The sequence below is a fragment of the Eucalyptus grandis genome, chromosome 6, assembly GCF_016545825.1.
Source record: "Eucalyptus grandis isolate ANBG69807.140 chromosome 6, ASM1654582v1, whole genome shotgun sequence".
Classification (NCBI taxonomy): Eukaryota; Viridiplantae; Streptophyta; class Magnoliopsida; order Myrtales; family Myrtaceae; genus Eucalyptus; species Eucalyptus grandis.
Window position 1 is genome coordinate 44,492,841 of NC_052617.1, and position 10,795 is coordinate 44,503,635.

Here is a 10,795-nt window from a genome sequence, read left to right on the forward strand (position 1 = left end):
TGATCTAATTGCTTCTAACCTTGCTACTAGTGCATAAGTCTCATCATAATCTATCCCTTCTTCTTGTGTATATCCTTTGGCTATGAGTCTTGCTTTGTTCCTTATAACTTTCCCTTTCTCGTCCATCTTGTTTCTAAAAACCCATTTGGCTCCAACAACAGATTTACCTTTTGGTTTAGGAGTCAATTCCCAGACATCATTAATACTGAATTGCCTGAGTTCTTCTTGCATAACTTCAATCCAGTTTTCATCAGTTAAAGCTTATTCTATGCTCTTGGGTTCTATTTCAGAAATAAGAGCCACAACACTAGACTCTTCATGCCTTTTAGATCTTGTACGAATCCCTTCATCAATGTTGCCAATAATGAGTTCTTTGGGATGACTAGACTTGTGCTTCCAGTTGCTGGTTGGTTTGACAGACTGATCTTTTTCTTCATTTGATTCTTCAACGGTCGTTCGTTGTTGGTCTTCTGAAGTCTGAGCTACTTCTGAGGATTTAGATTTTGTAGAGTCCAGAGCAGGTTCAGATTCTTCAAGTTGAGATTGAATCGATTGAATTTGTATGAAGTCTTGAAATTTGACATTTATCGATTCCTCCACCGATTGAGTCTTTTTGTTGTAAATTCTATAAGCTTTGTTGGTGGTTGAATATCCAAAGAAGATACATTCGTCGATTTTTCTTCAAACTTACCAATTCGATCATTTGCATTTTTCAATATAAAACATTTGCAACCAAACACATGAAAATATGAAACAATTGGCTTATTTCCTTTGAACAACTCATAAGGAGTTTTCTCCAGAATAGGCCTTAAGAAGGCTCTATTAATAATATAACATGCTGTAGAAACTACTTCAGCTAAAAAACGAGAAGAAATGTTGCTTTTAATTAAAAGAGTTCTAGCCATTTCTTGCAACAATCTATTCTTCCTTTCCACAACTCCATTCTGTTCTGGAGTGTATGGAGAGGAGAACACATGCTGAAAACCAGATTCATCGAGAATTTAGCAAAATCTTGATTTTCAAACTCACCTCCATGATCTGTCCGTATACTTGAAATAACATACCCTTTCTCATTCTGTACTTTCTTATCAAACTTTATGAAATAAGAAAAAGTTTCAAATTTACTTACCAAGAAATATACCCAAGTAAATCGTGAATAATCATCCACTATTACTAGGCAATATTTCTTTCCACCAATGCTCTGAGTCCTAGTTGGTCCAAAAAGATCCATATGTAGGAGCTGTAGTACACGATTAATGGAAACTTGATTTATTGGTTTGAAAGTACTTCTAACCTATTTTCCCAACACGCATGGTGTGCACAGATCAGATTTTTGGTATGTCAGGTTGGGTAGTCCACGAACAAGCTTCTTTGCAGAGATTTTGGCTATTTGCTTCATGTTGATGTGGCCAAGTTTTCTATGCTAGAGATTAGTTTCCTCTTGAATTGAAATTAGACACTGGGATTTTTCTGGTTTGATGTCCAGAAGATAGATGTTCCCATGTCTTTGTCCCGTGAAAGTCTAAGAGGAGTCTTTATTGGTTCCTGAACATATTCCTTCTTAAAAGTTGATTTTGGAACCCGTGTTGTACAGTTGGCTGATACTCAGCAAGTTGTAGTTGAGTCCTTCCACTAAGGAAACGTTGCTGATTGTGAGACTTCCAATATTTATTGTTCCACATCCAACAATTTTGCCTTTACTATTTCTTCCAAAAGAAACTTTTTCACCATTAACTTGCATAAGTTTTATGAAACAACTTGAGTCTCCTGTCATATGTTTTGAGCATCGACTATCCAAGTACCATTTGACATTTTTCTTGATAGTGACCTGCATTAAAAAAGAAACTCAAGCTTTCTTTGGTACCCATACTTTCTTGGGTCCAATGAAGTTAGTGCAAAATATGATCTTTGCCCAAGTCTTCTTAACAGGTTTCCAAACCATAGGACATTCTTTCTCAAAATGTTTTGAGCTATTACACTTAGAACATTTAAGAGCGCTACGGTCTACAGGTTTTATAAAGACTTTTTGAAAATGATTTCTATAAAAATCTTTTGTAGGTCTTTATTTGATTCTTTCCTTTACTTTTGGAAAATCAATTAGAGGAATGGTTTCAGTAGTCATTCCCAAGCCTGATTTGTTAAAGTAAGGTCTTTGCGCTGAAAGAATCTTTTCAAATTTCTCAGATCCTATAGAAAACCTTTTTGAGATGCTTGAAATATCATTTTTCAAAAGTGCATTTTCTTTAGAAAGAGAGTCTGCATTTTCTTTCAAGGTAATAACACTTTTATCTAAATTTTCGACATTTTCTTTCCAAATAATCTCATGTTGCTTCAATGCAGAATTTTCCCTTTTTAATTCGGAAATCCTCTTGAGAGAGGTTTTGAGACTAAGACACAGTTCATTAATATATTTAGAGACTTTAGTAGGAATTTTTAAATTACTTACCTTGATTTCACTGTCTGAATTTGAGTCTGAGTCTATCTCAGAATGTGAATCTGATTCTGATTGTGCCATTAGACAAATATTGGCATAATCATCATCACTCTCTTCGCATTCGGTATCACTCCAAGTTTTTGCTTTGGGGGCCTTTATGTATTTCTCAGCTTTTCCTTTCTTTTTCTTTAGTAAGGGACAGTTGGGTCTGATGTGTCCCTTTTTCTTGCATTCAAAACAAATCACATGTTTATTGGATTTATCGTCCTCTGCTGATTTATTTTGAGACTTTTGAGAACTTTATTTCTTCCAATTGAATCTTCTTCCCCTTTTGTTCAGTTTTATGAACTTTCTTATCATGAGAGCAAGCTCTTCATCGTCCATATCGTCTTCAGAATCTATAATATTAGAGTCATCGTTAGATTTTAAAGCAATAGATTTTTTACCTTTGGGATTTTCATCTTCATTGATTTGCTCCACTTCATAAGATTGAATAGTGCTAACCAATTCGTCAACGGAGATTGGCATGATCCTTTGTGCCTCTCTTATTAAGGTCTTTACGTGATTTCAATCTTTGGGAAGTCCACGCAGCAGTTTGTTAACCTTTATGGGTCCAGAGATTGGTTGACCTTGATACTCAAAACCATTCACGATTTCTGTAAAACGACTAAACATGCCAGTGATAGATTCTCATGGTTTCATCTTGAAGGCTTCGTATTGACCGAGCAGAATATTAATTCTGGTTTCTTTCACTCGATCGGTTCCTTCATAGGTGATGTGCAACATATCCTAGACTTCTTTAACTGTTTCACAAGAAGATATTCTGTTATATTTAATAGGAGATAATGCACAATATAAGGAATAAATTGCTTTTACATCGAGAGCTTGTCTCTTGGTTATCTCTTCTTGAGTCATCTTGCTGGACTCAACAGCTTCTTTTCCTCTTTCTGAGACTGTTGTAGCTTTAGGAATGATTCCTTTATCTACCACGTCCCATTCTAGAGGATATTTTGATCTTATGAATGCCTTCATCTTGTTTTTCCATATGCTGTATTTCTTTCCATCAAAATAAGGCGGTCTAGTGTTGCTTTGCCCTTCAACCAGACCTGGAGCCAACATATTAGCCATGGATCGTTAAATCTGAAGCAAAAACACTTCAATTTAAATGCGTACGCAGGCTCTGATACCAATTGTAAATGCTAGTACGAGCACCTAAAGGGGGGGTGAATAGGTGCGAAAACAATTTTTGTAGAATAAAGTATAAAATTTTACTTTTAACCCGAGTCTGTTTAGCAGTAGACTTTGAAAAGGAAATTAGACTCTAACAATTAAATAGAGTTACGAACAAAGTAAAAGAGTTTAGGGAAGAAAATAAGAACACAAGGTTTATAGTGGTTCGGCTTAATCCAAGCCTACGTCCATTCTCCCGCACTGACAGCCCACTGGCTTGATTCCACTATGAATCAAAAGAGTTGTTACAGTATCACTTCCTTTATTCCACAATGTAGAGACTTTGCTACACTTCCTCAAGGCTTCACAAATGTATAAACTCTCTTTTGAGTACAAGTTTACGCTCAACAATTGAATCAATAAAGAACAAGGAGCTTCAGACTTTGGAACTTATCTATCGTGCACACACTCAAATAACCAGAGCATCTTCCTTATATACTCCTCTATGTCTTCATAACCATTGGCACCTTCCGAAGGAGTTCTTCCAATCTACCCATTGGACATAATCAATTAGGAAGATCTCGAGTTACTTAAGGAATGTGATGATAGCCCACCAATCCTGCTTGCCCATACAATCAGGATCTAGGTTTCCATAAGTAGAACCTTCCAAGTATATTTCGCCAATCAACGGATCCAAATTACTCGAATTAAATTCAAAACGAATAATAGATCTTGAGATGCTATCTCCAGCCGTGAGATATTCTTTAGCCGATCGAATCAAATTCTTAAATAAATACTCGATTCTGGATAAATCTTCTTCATCAGTCTAGAATTTGTCAATGAGGGCAGACTTTAAATCTTGAGTCTGGCGGTCTGGCGGTCTTCAGACTTTGTCGAAAGAGTTTGCAAGTCTTCAAACTAGACTGATGGAAACATTTTGTCAGCTTCAAAACAAATAAATAAGTTTTCTCTAACAAGTTGCAATATCAATATCATACTCATGACAGGATGATTACGAAGACTTGCCCACATTTAAACTAAATGCATGAGTTACTTGATTTTTGGGTTTGAAAGAGATGAGTTGTTGAGAATGGTTCTACCATGCTATGAAAGTTGCTTCGTTGCAATAATCACTTATGAAGAATGCAACTTTTGGTGATCATGGAATTGTGTAATGTCTTCAGGGTGAGATGGTTGGAATAAATAAAGTTGGACAGTTTTCACATGGTCTGTGGGTAATTTCACAGTAAGGATCCATTATCAATTTCCAATGGACAGAAGGTTGGTGATTAGATTAAGGATCATCTGCACTTCTCACTTTGAGTGGTTACTGTCTAAAGCACATGATAAGTACAAGCCACGTTGCTCTCTATGAGCAGTGTTTTCCAATGGTAGAATTTCAACTTACTGTCTTCAACGCTCTTCTACCAATTTCCAAGACACAGTCATGTCTTTCTTCATAGACCTTTCTCATTGGAGTGCCCTTTTAAGGGATATGTGAATTGCATCCATGGGATACATTAGTGGAACTACAGAGTTCCTCTGTTTGTTTCTTATATGATGAATTATGCATGCATCCATGCCTTCTTCCTGGCTTTGTTTTAAATAAATCCTCTAGTCTATCCAGTCGATGATAAGCAAGGCTGAATTGGGAAATTTATTTGTGTTAAGGAGAAGTTGTTTGAGCCTTTTCACAATGAACGGTTCCTTCTTTTCTCTTTGTAAAAATTAACCTGCTACCTTGCTCTATTGTATGTTATTCTCAAAAGTTAACACTTGTTGCGGTAGGTGACTATCAATTCGCGGGGGGTGGGTCTTTTGGGCATAGCCTAGTATTGGAGATGCATTTCCAAAGGAAGCTGTTGCTGTTATAAAGATATCATCATCTAGGATGGCCACGCAATCCGAACGCCTAGGCTATGAATTTGCGAAGTGGTTGGGCATCCAAACTCCTCAGGTTGTTTTGTAGGATAAAACATACTCCCTAGGCAATGATACTATCTCTTCCAATCTAGGCAGCTTTATCTGTTACAACCTTTGTTCTTGCCAGAATTTTAACATGCTGTAGTATTGCAGGCCAGAGTCATTCATAATTCTAGCCCCGAATGGCTTCAAATAAAGGAAGCTGCGGAGCAAGCAAAAATGACAGCAATATCAAAGGGAGATGATATTGGTGAAGTGACATGTGTAGAACTCTTGGAAGCTCTTGAGCTCGGTCGTTGCCTTCTTCTGATGAGGTGTGCCTTACACTGAATTTGAATCTTTAATCAGGTTCCTCCATGCTGTTCCATGGAATATTCTTTGATTGGCTTACCTCACAATAGTGGATATTTTGGTAGATTGAGTTTTTGTTTTATCATATGAGTCTCAGTTGTTTTGGTTCTTCATTATCTTATCACACCATATTATGGTCTCCATCATACCACAACAGTTGCACAATTTGCTTCTTTGATCCTTCCATGGCCATAAGAGAGAGCATGAGATAACATGAAATTTCTCCGGAATGCCTCCAGCATTAAAAAATTTTCCCCTTAAATTGATGTAGATGTTTGTTTTGAACAGTTATGTACATGGTTCTCCATTAATGGAAAGTTTAGCTGCATTTGAGTCTCGGGAAGCTGTAGAAAAGACAGCAGCAGTTCTTGGCAGGGTCTTGATGCTGGACCTTGCGATCAGAAATGAAGACAGACTTCCTTGTCGTCAGCTACGGTGACAGGGAAATCCTGCCAATCTTTGCGAGCGCAGGCCGCTGCCGAGGCCACGCCCTTGCCAGCCCTTCCCAAGTTCAATGGTCTTGAGAAGAAGATGAACAGGGGACGAAGAAGATACAGTGCAACCATTGACCCAAAATAAAATATATAAAAAAAGAACAAGACAACCGATTTTTTTTTAAAAAAATGGACAAAAATACCCCTGATTAGGCCACCGGAATATGAATCGGAAATGCATCTATTCACCGGCCGGCAAGTGAGGCCCTTCTTTGAGACTAAATGACCACTTTGGGTATTTATTTGAGACATACTTCACTCCAGGTCATCTTTTGAGAAAAGGAAGGCACTTTGGGTCCTTATTTGAGATTTTCCCAAAAGATGAGGAAAAGTTCAAACTCGACAAGCTAAATTAGCCACATTTTGCAGTGTTTGGTAAGGATTCAAGTCCTTAGTTCATATAATCAGAGTAATTTTCAAAGTTATGCCATATATTCAAGGAAAAATTCTAAACAAAAACTTGAAGTGCCCTCAATTTCTCAAATAACGATTTGAAGTGAATCTTTATCTAAAATAGGAGCTCGGAGTATCCTCATTTTCTCAAATAAGCACTTGAAGTAGCCATGACAATCTTAACGAAAGACTTGACCTCATGGGCTGCTCAATGGCATTTCCATCCTTTATATTTTCTTATTTTATCTCTTTTCTTTTTTCTTTTTTCTCTCTTTTTCCATAAAAAAGACTTCAACTTTAAGGAAAAAAAAAACACAAATTAAAAAAATAAACTGAACCAAAAGGCTGAGGCTAGCTTTCCTCCTTGTGGCTGCCGCCCCATTGTTGGTGGGGCATCAACCATGCCCTTCGGGGTCACTAGCACCTCGCCAACCTCAAGTCCTTGCTAGAAACTTGGCATTTTCGGTTACTCCATACTTCTTCCGCTGGATTAAGATCTTAAATATCGATTGGGCATTTAGGTTTTATTGATAATAAGCATTTTGATTGCCTACCATGTCAATTGGGAAAACATCATTGCTTACTATTTAATCTTAGTGAATCTATCTCTCATGCTCCTTCTAAACTCACATCCACAAAATAAACTTTCATTTTCATATACACACACATACACGTACAACTTGACAACTTTTCAATCGATCCTCAATGTTGAGAATCGATAAAACTTTAGATTTATGACCTAACTTTGAAAATTAATCTGATTAAATGAATAATAAGCTTGAATACTTACTCGGCTTTACAATTTGAAGTTGATTCGGCTTGCCAGGCTATGTGGATCATGAAAATTTTCTCTTTTCCTCTTTCCTTTTCCATCTCCACAAACGCACCTCTTTTTCTCCGCCAAATTCCTCCACAAGAAGAGGAAATGAAATGTTGGGCTTGGGCTTTTAGAGAAATGGGCTCAGCGGGGCCCATTGTTACAGCAAAGTGGGGAAGATATAAATTGGAGAATATAAGCAATGTGGACTAATGTGTAGGGGTGATCAGTCCAGGGTGGGTAGGGTCTAGACTTGGACCCTGTACCCGATCTTGTTTTGTATTAGACCCTATACCTGACCCACCCTGTTTTTCTAGTCCGGTTTCGGGGTCAACCCTATTTCCATTAAAACCTGTTTTGCAATCTCCCGATATCCTATACGATTTCGAATTTTATATTAATACACAAGAAAATAATGTAATCCTCCTAATTTATATCGAAATATTAAACACTTGTAATAAATAAATACATTAACTTTTTGACTAAACAAAAAATTAAGGATCCACTAGGCTAATTATAATAAATAAAATCATAGGGCAAAGAATTAACAACAAACATGGGTATAATATTAGTCTTATATTCTCACAACTACTATATGCAGTTACTCATAAATTCTCATACAAAAGAGAAATTAGGCGAGCCAATCCACATGGTATATAAGAATTTGGCGGTGATGAACACCATCTGTCCGTCAGGCGGCGCGAGAGGGAGTCGATGAGGGAGGGAAGCAAGTGAGGAAGAGGAACGAAGAAGGAGGAGTGCCATACATATTTGAGAGAGCCAAGAGAAAAAACGCTGTGTGATTGCGGGAGTAAGAATAGAAATAAGGGGAAAAAAAGGGTTTTGGACCTATACTTACAAAACTAGTTCCCAAACCAGTTCCAAAACCGATTTGGAAACCGGTTCCTGGGTGGGTAATCAATCGGACCCGGTTACCGGATCGGTTTAAACTGATTCCGAATTTTGGGAACCGGTTTCAACAGGAATTGGTTCCTGACCCTATTTTCCGGGTGGGCCGGTCCGATTCCTAGATATACCCGATCCAGTTGCACACCCCTACTAATGTGGTTTTCTTTGTTTCTTTCTTTTTCCCGTGTTTTTTTCCCGTGTTTTTTTCCATGCTAAGTAATTTTAAATGCCGGTTAATAAGGGTAGGGTGATCGTCAGGGCAAGGCCCGGATGCAATACCCTACACAAGGGAAAAAAGAGAGATCCGGCTGTCCATCAAAGGGAGGACGAAGCCTCAAACTCTGGTTTCGAGGCCTCAGACTATGTAACCTACACAAGTGCGTCTCCAAACAATTATTCCCGAACAACCAACTATACCCAGATTAGGTAAATCTTGGCCAATGACTATACCGAAAGAATACGGCCTAAAATCCCACGTTGAAGCTCTCCTCCTAAGTGTCACAGGGTAAGGAACCGCCCCAGGAATTAAGTTTATTTCCTTATAAGACCTTGACTCCTCTGTAGTCTTCGACCCTGAGAAAATGACATCTCTCTGGTTATTTAAACTTCCCTTTCGGTGTTCAGCTTCATATAAACTTTTCTTTTCCATTAAAATAAGACGAAGTATTAATGCAGAATGCTAAGACAATAAGACATTTCAATGTTTGTAGTTGGAAGTGTTCTACAATGTGCGACAATTTGAGGGGACGAATTGTTCCAGTTTGCGGTGTACACTATTGGTGATGCCACTCTTTCACATTCCAGCACTTGGCTCTACCATCTTCACAACGTATACAAGTTGCCATAGAACATATGCTTCTTCAGATCAGAGAGGTCAGAGATCATCGTGAAAGCATCTTCTACCAAGCAGAAAATGCTGTCAAGCTAACCTCATTAGTAGAGCATGTTCAGGCTTGGCTTACACAAGCATTGGCGTGAGGCCCTTTTGTTTTGCCGAAAAATCCGGGCTCTTTTGGGGCATACAGTGCCACATCGCTTCCCAGCATCAGAATCACCATGTACATGGTTGGCCTGTCCTCGGGGCATTTCTGGACACATAAAAAGCCAATGTGTATGGTCCTCATGATTTCTGATATGTTATATGAGTTACCGACTACCGGATCAACAAATTCAATTGATCTTCCTTCTTGAAATAGTTTCCACACCTGACCGCATCAAAACCAATCCATTAAAGGGTAGTTCTTGATATTCGGTGAACCAAAAGAAGAAAACAGAAAACAGAATTTCGAGCTTACATGTCCAAGAAGATTCTGAGGGTGATCTGGGTGAGAGAACCCTCTGTTTCGTGTCCCACTAATTATCTCCAGCACCAAAATGCCGTAGCTGAACACATCCGACTTTGCTGAGAAAACTCCATTAATTGCATACTCAAGGGACATATAACCACCGCACAAATAAATCCACCAGGTACAATGAACTTGATATCTATTTGATCACAGACGTTGCAGTGATTTAAGTGCTTACTATGTTCCAGCCACTCGCTTTGTGCATGCATGTGACTCATTTCCTCCAAAACTTTTAGCAAGCCGGAAATCAGATATCTTAGGATTCAACTCACAATCTAGCAAGACATTGCGAGCTTTTAGATCCTGGTGAATTACTCTCTGCCTGGAATCTCGGTGAAGGTAAAGAAGACCCCCAGCTATTCCACTGGTGATGTGAAATCACTCACTCCAATCAAGCAGCTTCCTCTCTCCTGATCTGCAGAAATTCAATTCATGTACTTCAAGTAAGGCCTGCACAATTCATTGCTGCAATTTGAAGAAGACAGATGAACTGATTCATGCTACGAAATGTTAATCTTATAGAGTTCATCAATCTTTATGCAAGGTCTTAGAACATAGAACTTCATTACAGCATGCTTAAGAGATGTTGAGCATCATGAATCATGACAGAAAGCAAAACAAAAATGAATGTATCCAAGCTTTTGTCGGGCATTTATTCGTATTTCAGCAACATTTCTTTCTGAACGCAGCATCCTAGAAGCTTCACAAGGTTTCTGTGCTGAAGCCCGGCAAGGTGTAAGGTTTCACTTTTGAACTCGTCTAGTCCATGGCCTAAACTCCTTAAAAGTTTCTTCATTGCAATTTCTTGACTGTTCTTCAATATACCCTGAAAATAGTCATAAATTGTAGGACTACTTATTCTGTTCACAGGTATTTTTGGTCTTTAATATTCAATTTATCTCTTCTCTTTTTCACATTCTCAAATCTTGTAGAAATTTCTGCACAGTTAAACCTAAAA